This window comes from Erinaceus europaeus, chromosome 2 (assembly GCF_950295315.1).
Source record: "Erinaceus europaeus chromosome 2, mEriEur2.1, whole genome shotgun sequence".
Taxonomy (NCBI): Eukaryota; Metazoa; Chordata; class Mammalia; order Eulipotyphla; family Erinaceidae; genus Erinaceus; species Erinaceus europaeus.
In genome coordinates, this window is record NC_080163.1 from 170,505,868 (window position 1) to 170,519,849 (window position 13,982).

At 46.1% G+C, this 13,982-nt stretch overlaps 1 long non-coding RNA gene and 1 other non-coding gene across 2 annotated transcripts in view; both read right to left on the reverse strand.

Annotated features, from left to right (window-relative positions):
- LOC132536778 (uncharacterized) overlaps positions 1-13,982 on the reverse strand; it is a 209,088-nt gene that overhangs the window by 106,188 nt on the left and 88,918 nt on the right. The gene's annotated exons all lie outside the window — the stretch shown is intronic.
- Positions 1,257-1,364, reverse strand: LOC132537252 (U6 spliceosomal RNA). Its single transcript, XR_009548713.1, has one exon. It is a non-coding gene; the product is annotated as a U6 spliceosomal RNA (small nuclear RNA).

A 13,982-nucleotide genomic window follows, 5' to 3' on the forward strand; every position in this document is an offset into this window, starting at 1 on the left:
TTTAAATAAGCAAAGTATACTCTTGTTCTCTTCAGACTGTATAAATCTTTTGCCTCTTAAGTAAGCAAAGTATCATAATATTTTAAATTATAAAAAAATAAAGGCTGCCACTGTCTGGAAGGTTGTGCAGTGGATAAAGCTTTGGGGTTCTTATGTGTGAGGTCTCAAGATTGATCTCTGGCATCAGATGTGTCAGAGTGATGCTGCGGTTCTCTTTCTTCCTCTCCCCTAATTCTCTCACTAATAAATAAATCTTTAAAAACTAAAGTAAAACCTGAATGTGGTTGAAAGAGAATTTTGGGGTTGGAAGCGCAAAATAACCATGTTTTTGAGTTATTTGCAGTAAACCTTGTAGCATTTTTGGAAAAGTGGGCTGCATAACAGTAAGCATTATAATAACTGTCACAAGTCACTTTGATTTAGATATCTTAGTTTTCCCTACTTTTGGCCATTCCACTTTCCCTACCCTTGTTTTAGCCTGCAGTAGTGTAACTGACAGCGCAAATAATATATTTATCCCTTGCCTGCGATGGTCTCAGATTGTAGAGGAGCATCAGTAGGTAGACTTGAAGCTAGGAATTCACATTTCCAAACCACTACTTCTTAGCAAACCCCTTCTGGCACAGACACAGAGAGCCTAAACATTCAAGTTATTTCTGATCCTCCACACTCTAAGTGCATACCACAGGCAGGCAATGGGCGGGACTCCGTGCATAGAGGAGCAGTGCTTTGCATGTCTCTTAAAGGATACAGAATGGAGACTGGCAAGGAGGCTTCTCAGTTGTCCCATGCAGGTGCAAGGTTCTGGGTGGGATTGATCCCCAGGCACAATATTTGAGAAAAAATTTTAAAATGACTTTGTATTGCTTAAAAGATTAACAGTTAAGAGAACAATATTACCATGATTTTATTCAAAAAAGCCAATCTGCAGCCCTGGAGGCTGGTACAGTGGTTGGAGTTTTGGACTCAAGCATGAGGTCCTGAATTCTACCTCCAGCATCACATGTTCCAGACTGATGCTATAGTGTTTTTCCTCTCTCTCTCTCTCTCTCTCCTCCCTTTCTCCCTCACTGATTAATAAATCTTTTAAAAGAGCTTCAGCATATGTAGAACCAGAGTTCAGACAGACCTGGGATCCCACACATATAAATCTAGATCACTTGCCACTGAACCACCTCCCAGGTTGCATTAACTGGCTCTTTAAAAGATTATAATTATTTATATGTGTGTACATATATTTTATAATCTTTTTTTGAAAAAATATGGTATGCCTCATGAATCTGTGTGTAATCCTTGAGCAGGGGCCATGCTAATCTTCTCTGTTATCATGCCAGTTTTAGTATATGTACTACCGAAGCTAGGACTATATTATAATCTTATTTAAAAAGTGTTAAGAGATGGAGACAGTTGGAGTCAGGCAGTGGCACAGTGGGTTAAGCGCACATGGCGCAAAGCTCATGGACCAGAGGCAAGATCGCGGTTCTAGCCCCTGGCTCCCCACCTGCCCGGGAGTCCCTTCACAGGTGGTGAAGCAGGTCTGCAGGTGTCTGTCTTTTTCTCCCCCTTCTGTCTTCCCCTCTTCTCTCCATTTCTCTCTGTCCTATCCAACAACAACATTAATCACCACACAATGTTAAGCAACAAGGGCAACAAAAAGGAAAAATAAATAAAAATAAAAAAGAGTGGAAAAGAATAGACAAGAAAAAAAAAAAGAAAGGGAGACAATGAGACCTTGGTGACAACAACAACAACAAAAATAAAATAACCTATTTATACTTTAGAATTGCAGAATGGCTAGGGCAATGGCTCTGTACGAATTAAGTCCTGAATTCAATCCCCAGATTTGCATGTGCCATAGTCATGCTCTGCTTCTCTTTTTTTGTATTAATAAGTAACATTTTTCCTTTTTTTAATTTCCTTTTAAAAAAAAAAAAAACCACGGTTCCTGCCTGGTTCCTACCCAGCTCCAAGATTGGCTCTTGCCTGTCTCTGTGGGGCTCCTAGTGCAGCTCCCACCTGCCAGCATCCTGGCTGCCCCATTGTGTGAGTAGGAAGACTGCAGTCTCCCAAGGACTGTCCCCACAGACACAAGAACCCCAGGCGACCCCTGCCCACCCCCCACCACACATGCAGCCCTGCCAAGCCCAGGCCACCTGCATGAGGGGGGTTGGGGGTGGGTGTTGGCAGTGCCCTCCAGGACCAGCAGGTTGCAAAGTGCCAGACCCTCAGCCCAGACCCAGTCCACAGCCAGGGCCCAGGGCTCAACAAGGGTTGGAGGCAGCTGGCCTGGGGCACCCCTCTGAAATGCATGTCTCTTCCGAGAGAGACAGAGACAGAGAAAACACTCCAGTTCTAGAAGTGTGAGGAGAGCCCCAACCTGGGCCTGCACCCTGTGCCCAGCCTCCTTCACCCTAGTCTGGGAGCTTGGCTCCCCATGTTGCCCCAGACCAAACTCGAAGTTCAGGATTCCTAACAGTCATTCCCCGAGGACCTCATAGTGGGCCACAGAGAGAGCAAGGACAATGGTCGCACATTTCGGGTGGGCGGGCGTGCGGAAAGTTCTCTAGGACTGGTCACTCCCGAAGCCAGGTCGGTGGGTTCAGGGGTCCCCTCCTGCCCAGGTGATTGGGATGGGCAGGAGGCGCACTGACCGGACTCCAGCTGAGCTGGCGGGTCCTCACCCTCAGGGCGCTTGGAGCCACCAGCACTGACACACTAGGTGAGGCCCAGGGACCAAGGACCCCTCTCCCAGCAGGAAGGAAAGGGAAGGCCCACCTCACAGACTCTCCTTCAGGGTCCCTGCACTCATGGAAACTGAAAGCAGCTCAATCTGAGGGCACGCAGGCACCCTTCCAGGGTGTCCCTGCCAGGGGTGCAGGGTCTGGGGGCTCCTGGACACCTCCCCTGGGTTCCCCCCTGCCAGGGATGCGCATGGCCTTGATCCAGGGGAGCGCCCCGCTCAAGGCCACTGGGTCCTGCAGGTTTCTGGGTGCGTGCAGCCACCTCTAAGGGGTGCGCGTGGCCCGGGGTACTGGTTCCTTGGGCGCTGGCCCCTCTGCGGCTGTACCCCGACTTTGCCCCTCCCCCCACCCAGCACCTTCCCAGGCGGGCACAAAACCCAACCTTCAAGGGCACAGGAACCAGGGGCCACTTACTTGGAATTGGAGGAATCTCACTAGATGGGCTCCAGCACTATGGACCTGGCTGCTGGCTGCTGGCTGCTGTCTGGCATAGCACCTTGGGGAGTCCCCAGCAGTACTTCCACATGGGGGACCTCCGCACAGTTCTGGCTGGGCGCTCAAGGCACAGGGCCCAGGCCCCAGCGCTGGAGCCTATGGGTGCGACCCAATTACCAAATAATGTGATGGTAACATTAACTATTGATTGTCTTTTTGAACCCTAAGACAGCAGGAACCTCACATCTCCACTATAGAGCCTCTACTTCCCCCAGTCCTGGAACCCACTTGGATAGGACCCACTTTCCCGTATGCCTCTCCCAATCCATATCAAATAATGTTGCATCTGCCGATCACATCCTAATAAACACAACGATTGCCACCTCAACATGCTTCACTTCAGACTGTGTCCAGAGACTTCATGTGTGGATTGACAACCCTTCAGCTTCATTACTCGGGTGAGACCTTTCCTTTCATAGTATACTCTAATTCCATCTCAGGTGGTTCACTTTCTAACAAAGTCCCAAAACCTAGATATACACCAGATTCTGTGAGAGAGAGCATATGTTCACACGTATCCATAAACTACTGCAAAAATATATACCTGAAAGCAGAAGTACACTAGAGTTTGCAGTGAGTATCCCCCTAACACTTCCTCTCCACTACTCCAAGCTTTGGGTCCATGATTGCTTAACAATTTGTTTGGCTTTGTATGTTAACTCTCTTTTCAGTCACCAGGTTCCAGATGTCATCATCATGTCAGCCAGGCTTCCCTGGACTGAAGACCCCACCAATGTGTCCTGAAGCTCCGCTTCCCCAGAGACCCACCCTACTAGGGAAAGAGAGAGGCAGACTGGGAATATAGACTGACCAGTCAATGCCCATGTTCAGTGGGGAAGCAATTACAGAAGCCAGACTTTCTACCTTCTGCAACCCACATGCTCCCAGAGGGATAGAGAATGGGAAAGCTATCAGGGGAGGGGCTGGGATATGGAGATTGGGTGGTGGGAATTGTGTGGAGTTGTACCTCTCCTACCCTATGGTTTTGTTAATTAATCCTTTCTTAAATAAAAAAGGGAAAAAAAAGTGAAAGACTTGTATACTGAAAATTATGAGTCACTACTCAAGGAAATTGCAAAAGACACAAAGAAGTGGAAAGATATTCCATGCTCATGGGTTGAAAGAATTAACACCATTAAAATGAATATACTACCCACAGCCATATACAATCTTAATGCTATTCCTATCAAGATCCCAAACACATTTTTAGGAGAATAGAACAAATGCTACAAATGTTTATCTGGAGCCAGAAAAGACCTAGAATTGCCAAAACAATCTTGAGAAGAAAGAACAGAACCAGAGGCATCACACTCCCTGATCTCAAATTGTATTATAGGGCCCTTGTCATAAAAACTGCTAGGTACTGGAACATGAATAGACACACTGACCGGTGTCTCAATAGAATTGAGAGGCCAGAAGTAAGCCCCCACACCTATGGACAATTAATCTTTGACAAAGGTGCCCAGACTATTAAATGGGGAAAGCAAAGTCTCTTCAACAAATGGTGTTGGAAAAAATGGGTTGAAACATGCAGAAGAATGAAACTGAATCACTATATTTCACCAAATACAAAAGTGAATTCCAAGTGGATCAAGGACTTGGATGTTAGACCAGAAACTATCAGATACTTAGAGGAAAATATTGGCAGACCCCTTTCTACATAAATTTTAAAGACACCTTCAATGAAATGAATCCAATTAAAAAGAAGACTAAGTCAAGTATAAACTTATGGGACTACATCAAATTAAAAAGCTTCTGCACAGCTAAAGAAACTACTACCCAAACCAACAGACCCCTGACAGAATGGGAGAAGATCTTTACATGCCATACCTCAGACAAGAGGCTAATAACCAAAATATGTAAAGAACTTGCAAATCTCAACAAGAAAAAAATAACCCCTTCCAAAAATGGGGGGAGGACATGGACAGATTATTCACCACAGAAGAGATCCAAAAGGTCTAGAAACACATGGAAAAAAATGTTCCAAGTCTCTGACTGTCAGAGAAATGCAAGTAAAGACAACAATGAGATACCACTTCACTCCTCTAAGAATGTCATACATCTGAAAAGGCAACAGCAGCAAATGCTGGAGAGACTGTGGGGTCAAAGGAACCCTCCTACACTGCTGGTGGGAATGTCAATTGGTCCAGCTATGGAGAACAGTCTGGAGAACTCTCAGAAGGCTAGAAATGGACCTACCCTATGATCCTATAATTCCTCTCATGGGGATATATCCTAAGGAACCCAATACACCCATCCAAAAAGCTCTGTGTACACATATGTTGGCAGCACAATTTGTAATAGCCAAAACCTGGAAGCAACCCAGGTGTCCAACAACAGATGAGTGGCTGAGAAATTTATGATATATATATCAGTTATAAAAAATGGTGACTTTACCATTTTCAGCCAATCTTGCAATCTTGGATTGACCTTGAAAAAATTCATGTTAAGTGAAATAAGTCAGAAACAAAAGGATGAATATGGGATGATCTCACTGTCAGGCAGAAGTTGAAAAGCAAGATCAGAAAGGAAAACACAGGTAGCACCAGAACTGGGATTGGCATATTGCACCAAAATAAAAGACTCTGGGTTGGGTGGGTGGAGAGAATCCAAGAAGGATGACAGAGGACCTAGTGGGGGTTGTATTGTTATATGGAACACTGGGAAATGTTATGCATGTACAAACTATTGTATTTACTACTGAATGTAGAACATTAATTCCCCAATAAAGAAATTAAAAAAAAAACACTTACACATGCCCCATCCTCCCTCTGTACAAGGAGGGTGTCCTGGGGAGTCATTCCAGGCTGGTCCCTGTCGTTAGCAAGAAAGATGCAGCTAATCAAATCCAACAGGGACCCAAAAGAAAGGAGAAAAGATGAGCTGTTAGTTTGTTTTTCCCCCAAGTCAGTATTTGTTGCTACTATGTTTAATATCCTGTGCTACTTTTCAAAGTGGATGAACATTCTTATGAAGTCAAGTCTAAATCTCAGGAAAGTAAGGAGTTTTAGTTCAGGCAAGTGAGAGGAGCCCTGGAAAGTATGACATGGTCTGTGAGGCTGGAACTCCAGATCTGCAACTTCTCTCAACTTCTGACCGAGAACCCATGGCCCAGGGCTCTGGGGAAGGAGGGAAGGAAACTTGTTTTGAGAATCATGCAAAGGGGAAACCTGGGCCTATTGATTCACTCAACAACAGTGTGTGTGTGTGGGTGCAGGATTAAGGGTGATGGTTTATGGTCTAGTTGTTCTCACATGGGTAAAATTTCCCATCTCACCATGATAAGTGTCTGCAGTTTATGGAATTTCAATTCACCTTTGAAAACAGCTGTTGTCTCCAATCACAAGTTGTAAGGAAGGGAAAATAAAGAGTGCTGACCACAAGTCCCTCAGAAATCCATAATGGAGTATGATACATATGTGAAGGAGGGACCAACACCTGCCTGATTGGCAGGTGGCTCTAAACCAGAACTCACCACCATGGGGCAGGGCAGGAGAGAGGGCCACACTGCTGTACAGATATCTGCATTATTTCATTACACTTGTACTGGCAAAAATACCTCTCCAGACAGGAATGCCACTCTTGCTTTTGCTGAACATACCTGCAGTGCAAGATCAACTCCACACAATACTAATGTCCATATTTTCTTTCTTTGTCTGTTGGCCCTCTCGTGCATGATTACACTGCCCCAGATGACCCATGCTTTCTTTTGTTTTTCCCTTTAAATGTTCAGAAGAGAATGAGAGAGAAAAACAAAGACTTCATGCTTGAGCAACTGGCTTTACAAACAACCAGATAAAAATGTTTTAGATGTAAAAGTCATGACCACATGGAAAACCAAGATGGAGGTCTTACGAGAAAGTGACCACGAAGCTTTTCCTGGACCAGCCTACAATGAGTGACCTCCAGTCTCTGCTGGTGGCTCTCCTGGACCTCTCCAGGTAGGCAGACACCCACAGGCTACGCAGGGGCACCGAGTGCTTGATCGTGAAGTTGCTTTCAAACCTGGAGAGACAGCAAGAAGACCTCAGTCACTCTGCCCTGTACTCTCAGCCGAGCCCATGAAGACCTGCTCCTGCAGCTCTGTCCTCATCTGGCAGCTCAGCAAGAGTGGGGAGAAGGGCCTGAGCACTGTGTGTGCTGACTGATCCTGGAGACATCTCACCAAAGGCAGGAAGCAGCCAGCCCTCAGAGCTGAGGCTCCAGTGTGGCCGCACTCTGTACTTCAGTGTTTACAAATGCCACTCAGTGAACAATGAGTATCCTTTCCTGTTGCTGAAATTCTGACACTTATATTTTTTTTACATTTAATTGTATATACTATATAAATAAAACTCATAAATTAATAGAAGTGATGCACTTTTTACTTCAGACCTTCTAGTTTATTTTAGGCCTTCATACAAAAGAACACAATTGGAAAAAAAAATTCAATTCCTTTTCATAAAGGAAAGAAAAAAGATTATTTCCAGTTTTTTTCAAGTATTGATTTAGGATGAGAGGAATAGATCACCAGGTAGCCTAATTTAAAAATCCATTTGGTGACTGATGAGAGAGAGAGAGAGAGAGAATAATACATGACACAAGCATATGCAGTGCCACAGACCAGACCTGATATTTATGCTGGTCAGTTGTTTCTACCCAGTGCCAGAAACTTCTCCAGTCACAGTCACTCTCCTTCTCTCTCCCCCCCTGGTATGTACATTTTTTTTTTTTTGCACTGCTGGGGCCTTGCACATGCATAACATAACCACTACAGCCAACCAGCCCAGGAGGTGGCACCAGGAGGCAGCATTCAGTGCTGCTTTGGCCCACATGGCCTGCACTGTCCCCACCCCCAGGTCATACGTGGAGATGGAGCATCTATATACTTTGAGCTAGAGATGAGCAAGACGTGTGAGTATAGGTGCAGCTGTCGCGCCTGCCTCCTGTGACCCCTTTTGACCATGGCTGTGGTGGCCAGCAGCAGCCTGCCACAGGGCTCCTCCCAAGCATACTCTCCTTCAGAAGTGGCTGAGTCCTCAGAAGACCCCCTGGAACACATCAACCACAGCCAGTAAGGGCTCAAATAGACAGCAGGTTTGTATGCTTGACATCCTCAGTGACACGACAGGCTAGTCATTTATTTTAATCTGCCAAACAGAAACCCAGACTTCCAGTCAGGAGTCCCTGGGTTATAGAGAGTCCCTGTGAGAGATGAGGTCGCTCAGGGACTGATGGAGAAGGGAGCAGTTTGAAGTCAGGACACTGGGCCTCGCCATCTTAGACGGGAGGGCGAGAGGAAGCAGCTAGGCCACTCAGAGCTGCGAGGAAGAAAACAAGCAAATAGACAAAGGGAGAGAGAAATAAAAAATCTCCAACACAATAAGAAGGTTCTCTGGGAACTAGCAGAGGTTACATTAAATGGCATGTAGAGCTGTGGAGAGGTGAGGGCAATGTGGCTGCAGGTGAGTCTAAAAATTTAGGTAACAGGAATCTGGAAAACTGACTCCAATCTTGTCTAAAGCAATTATTACACTTTGGGGAAAAATTATCAGAATCAGCAAATAACACTAAAAGATCCAAATATCTCTAACTGCAAGGAAGTGGCTAGATAATACTGAACTATGGGTGGACTTCAATAGGACTGTCCAGTCTTAACAGCTATGACAACTCAATTTAATAGAACATGAAAGTTCTTGACAAACACGGCAGATTATTTTACTCATTTCATTATTTATACAGAAAACCCTCCCCTGGACCCTGAGAAGTGTCTGCCTAAGAAGGTCTAACCTGCTTTCTCATATTCCGCAGGACTGAGTGCCAAGAACAGGACTCTCTCTTCATGAAACCAGAGCTGAAGACCAGCAGAGTCTGTTCCCATGTTTCAGAGGGAATGAAGCAGAGCACTTCCCATCACTGCCCTGCTCCTCTGACAACCACACCCAGCACAGGGAGAGCCTACCTCAAGCAGGAGAGCCAGCCAAGACACCCTGAAAGCCTGGAGGACTTTTGGGTAGAAGCAGACATCCTTCACTCTTACTCCTTGACTTTGAAGTAAAGTAAGAGTACAATACCCCGAGTACTGCCAACTTCGTCCTCAAGTCTGAAGATTCTGCAGTAGCCTTGGCCACTGGAGCTGTGATGTCACAGTCTAAGGCTCTTGACATCACTGACACACTGCAGAACAGCTTCCTGGGACCAGCAGTGCCCCCAGCTATTGATCTTTAAAAACCAGTATTTCGCTTGTGAGATGACAGCAGCCTCACATGCAGGTGTAAGAAAGGACTTTTAGTTCTACTGACCCAGTGGTAGTACTTGCCTAGATTATAGTATCATGGTCAGGATGTTCACAAGGACAGAGTCAGACATATATATTTATCTGCTCATGATACCTTTAAACTCACCTAAGCTTTTTTTTCCACCTCTATCACTACTTTCAAATATCAAAAATGTTTTACTGAATTCCTCCTTCATCTCTTTTTAAAGGGGGGATTAATGGCTTACAATAAATGCAGTTGTTAGTACCTGTATAACATTCCTAATTTTTCTGTATCCTTCTGTCTCTGTCTTCCTCTTTCCTCCTTTCTTCTTTTTCCCCTCATTTAGGAGTACAGTTTCTCACTGCTCCCATTACCAAACATCTGTGTCCCCACCTCACCCCCTGGTAACCACTATAGTTCTCCCACATTCTTAGATAAAGCTGCACATCTTTTTTTTTTTCACATTTGTGTGTTTAATTCTCTACATTCTGAATGTGAGTGAAACCATTCTGAAGCTGTCCCTTACCTCCTTACTCATCCACTAAGTATAATCCATTTTATCCCAATGGACACAATATCATCTTTTTTATTTTCCAAGTGATACTTCATTGAGTATATGTCCCATAACTTTTTTATCCAGTGATCTGTCATAGGGCATTTGGGCTATTTCTAAATGGGGGCTATATAGTTCCTAAACTGGAGAACTGTGAGCTGTGGTTTTCCTAGTTGTTAAGGAAGCTTGATGGACACCTGTCTTTTATTTACCACTAGACACACAACCACCTCAACATTCTGCCTCTGTCAAGCATCATTAACAGTTTTGGATGAGACCTTGGTTTGCAAGACTGTATGTTTCAGACATGTCCATGCAGCTTCCAGGGGAAGTTTCCAACACTGTCCAGGTTCTGGACCCCAAGGTGCTAATGACCTTCCACCACAAGTGGCTACTAGTGAATTCTTATCTGCACCTACAGATTGGCCTACCTATTTAAGTTATTTTCCTGAAGAAATGAAAGTGTCTTATAGTGAGAACAAAAAAAAAAAAGGCCCAATTCTCATGCAACCAACTTTTGAATGGGGAAGACAGAAATTCAACAGAAGAGACCACCAATCACAGTGTGATTCTAGACTCCTGGAAATATCACCCAGAAAAAAACAAAGAGGGAAGTGAGGGAGTAAAGGTGGAACATGAAACCTGACTGACACTGTGGAGAGGACAAACAAGGAAGGCTCCTTGGAAGAGCTCATTTGAAAGGAGACTTATTTGAATTTAATTTCTTTTTTTTTTCAGAGCTCTGCTCAGATCTGGCTTATGGTGGTAGGAAGGTTTGAACCTGAGACCCTGGAGCCTCTGACATAAATGCCATTTGCAAAACCATTATGCTCTCTCCCTGGCTCTTGATTTATTTTAATCACTGCAGGGAATAATCCTGGCCCTGACATCTGTACAGTGCTACTGAGTGGCCCTAATGCCCAACTGCATAATATTTAAAATAAATTTTCAGAGAGAGAGAGAGAGAGTGCAGTTGGAGAGAGACAGAGTCATCACAGCACCTGTCACCACCCATGAAGGGACTGAGGCCATGTATGGTGCTGATGCTCCAATGCAGGGACTCAAACATGGGAGGCATGCACTCTAACAGATGAGCTATCTCCAGTCACCAAAATGTAGTAAACACACTTTGAATTCATCTAATATGCCACTGTGAATAACTGCAGGAGCAATATAAACTTGGGGGAGGGTTTACAATTCTCACTGGCATTTTTAGCTAAAATTAGTATAAGACCTGTTCCCAGACATCAACATTGCTAAAATATTTTATTTATTTATTCCCTTTTGTTGCCCTTGTTTTGTTTGTTTCTTTGTTTCAGCTATTATTGTTGTTCTTACTGATGTGGTCGTTGTTGGATAGGACAAGAGAAATGGAGAGAGGAGGGGAAGACAGAGAGTGGGAGAGAAACAGAAACCTGCAGACGGGCTTCACTGCTTGTGAAGGGACTCCACTGCAAGAGGGGAGTTGGGTTTGAACCGGGATCCCTACTCCGGTCCTTGTGCTTTGCACCACCAGCACATGACCACCAGTGCTACACATGGGTTCAAGCCAGCCGGCCTGGGGCACGTCTCTGAAATGCATGTCTCTTCCGAGGGAGACAGAGGCAGAGAAAACACTCCAGTTCTAGAAATGCCAGGAGACCACCAACCTGGACCCACACCCCGCGCCCCAGCCTTCACCCTAGTCTGGGAGCTTAGCTCGCCATGTTGCCCCAGGCCAAACTCAAAGTTCAGGATTCCAAACCACCTTCCCAGAGGACCTCATCGTGGGCCACACCGAGAGGAAGGACAGCTGGCGCACATTTCGGGTGGGCGGGCGCCCAGAAAGTTCTCTGGGCTTGGCCGCTACTGAAGCCACAGCAGGCTGGTGGGTTCCGGGGTCCCCTCCTGCCCTGGCGGTTGGGGTGGGCAGGAGGCACACTGTCCGGAATCCTCCTGCATGGACGGGTCCTCACCCTCGGGGCGCTGGGAGCTGCTGGCAAGGACACACTGGGGAAGCCCAGGGACCCAAGGACCCCTCTCCCGGCAGGAAGGAAAGGGAAGGCCAGCTGCCCAGACTCTCTGGCGGGGTCCCTGTGCTCCTGCTCCCAGAAGCCAAAAGCAGCGGGATCTGGGGGCGCGCAGCCACCTTTCTAGGGTGTCCCTGCCTGGGGACAGGGTCCAGGGACTCTGGCCCCTCAGCGGCTGCACCCCGACTTCGCCCCTCCCCCCACCCAGCACCTTCCCAGGCAGGGGCAATACCCAAGCCATTGAGGGCACAGGGCCCCTGGGGCCACTTACTTGGAATTGGAGAAATCTCAGTAGATGGGCTCCAGCACGATGGACCTGGCCGAGGCTGTCTGGCACAGCACTGTCCTGAGTCCTCAGCAGTACTTACACGCGGGGGGGCCTCCGCACAGTCGTGGCCAGGTGCTCAGGGCACGGGGTCGAGCCCCATCGCTGGAACCTATGGGTGCGACGCAATGCAATGCAGCATGGGGACGAGGAGGCATTAGGGCGCAGGCCACTGGGCTCCATGGCGCTGCGCTGGACGCAGCTGGGACAAAGGGAAGAAGAGAAGAAGGGAAGACCAGGAGAGAAAGACACTTGCAGACCTGCTTCACTGACTGTGAAGCCAGACCCCTGCAGGTGGGGAGCTGGGGGCTGGAACCAGGATCCTTATGCTGTGCCACTTGCGCTAAACCTGCTGCACTACCTCCGAATTCCCTTTTCAAAATTTTTTATTTATAAAAAGGAAACATTGAGTAAAGCACAGGGGTACAACTCCACACAATTCCCACCACCAGACTCTGTATCCCATCCCCTCCCCTGATAGCTTTCTTATTCTTTAACCCTGGGAGTATGGACCCAAGGTCATTGTGGGATGCAGAAGATGGAAGGTCTGGCCTCTGCAATTGCTTCCTTGCTGAACATGGCCGTTGACTGGTGGATCCATACTCCCAGCTTGTCTCTCTCTTTCCCTAGTGGGAAAGGACTCTTGGGAAGCAGAGCTCCAGGACACACTGGTGGGGTTGTCTGTCCTGGGAAGTCTGGTCAGCATCATGCTAGCACCTGGAACCTGGTGGTTGAAAAGAGTTAACACTCAAAGCCAAACAAATCATTGACCAATCATGGACCTAAGCTGGAATAGTGCAGATGATGAGCTGAGTGGATTCTTAAGAAATTCTTTAATAATTTTAAAATAGACACAGGTGGTGGTGATCTCAGTTGAGCATGCACATAACCATGACTAAGGAACCAGGTTCAAGGCCCCAGTGACTACCTGCTAGGGGGTGGGGGAAAGCTTGACAAGCAAGCAGAGCTGCACGTGTCTTTCTCTCTCTCTCCATTATCTCCCTTCCTTGTATGAATTGACTTGTTCTATCAAATCAAAATATAATTTTAAATATAAATTCCTTAAAATTAATCTAAAGGAAGTCAGGCAGCAGCACAGTGGGTTAAGTACACTGGCTCTCAAACTGCAGGGGGTTTGCTTCACAGGCAGTGAAGCAGGTCTGCAGGTGTCTATCTTTCTCTCCCCCTCTCTGTCTTCCCCTCCTCTCTCCATTTCTCACTGTCCTATCCAAGTACAAGGACATCAATAACAACAATAATAACTACAATAATAAAACAAGGACAACAAAAGGGAAAATATTTTAAAAATTAAAAATAATAATTTAAAAATGTTTTTATTATCTTTATTGGATAGTAACAGCAGAAATCAAAAGGGAAAGGGGAAGTAAAGAGGGAGAAGAGAGAGAGAGAGAGACCTGCAGCACTGCTTCACCATTCACAAAGCTTTTCCTCTGCAGGTGTGGTGGGGACTCAAATCCAAAATAAATTTTAAGAATCTAACTCAACTCATTTTGTGTTGATGGTGTTAGGGTCTAGAGACAGACTTAAGTTTGAATAAAATCTAGAGACAGAATGTAAAGTTCAAAATCTCAGAGCCAGAAAAAGAAATAGGGCTTTGCC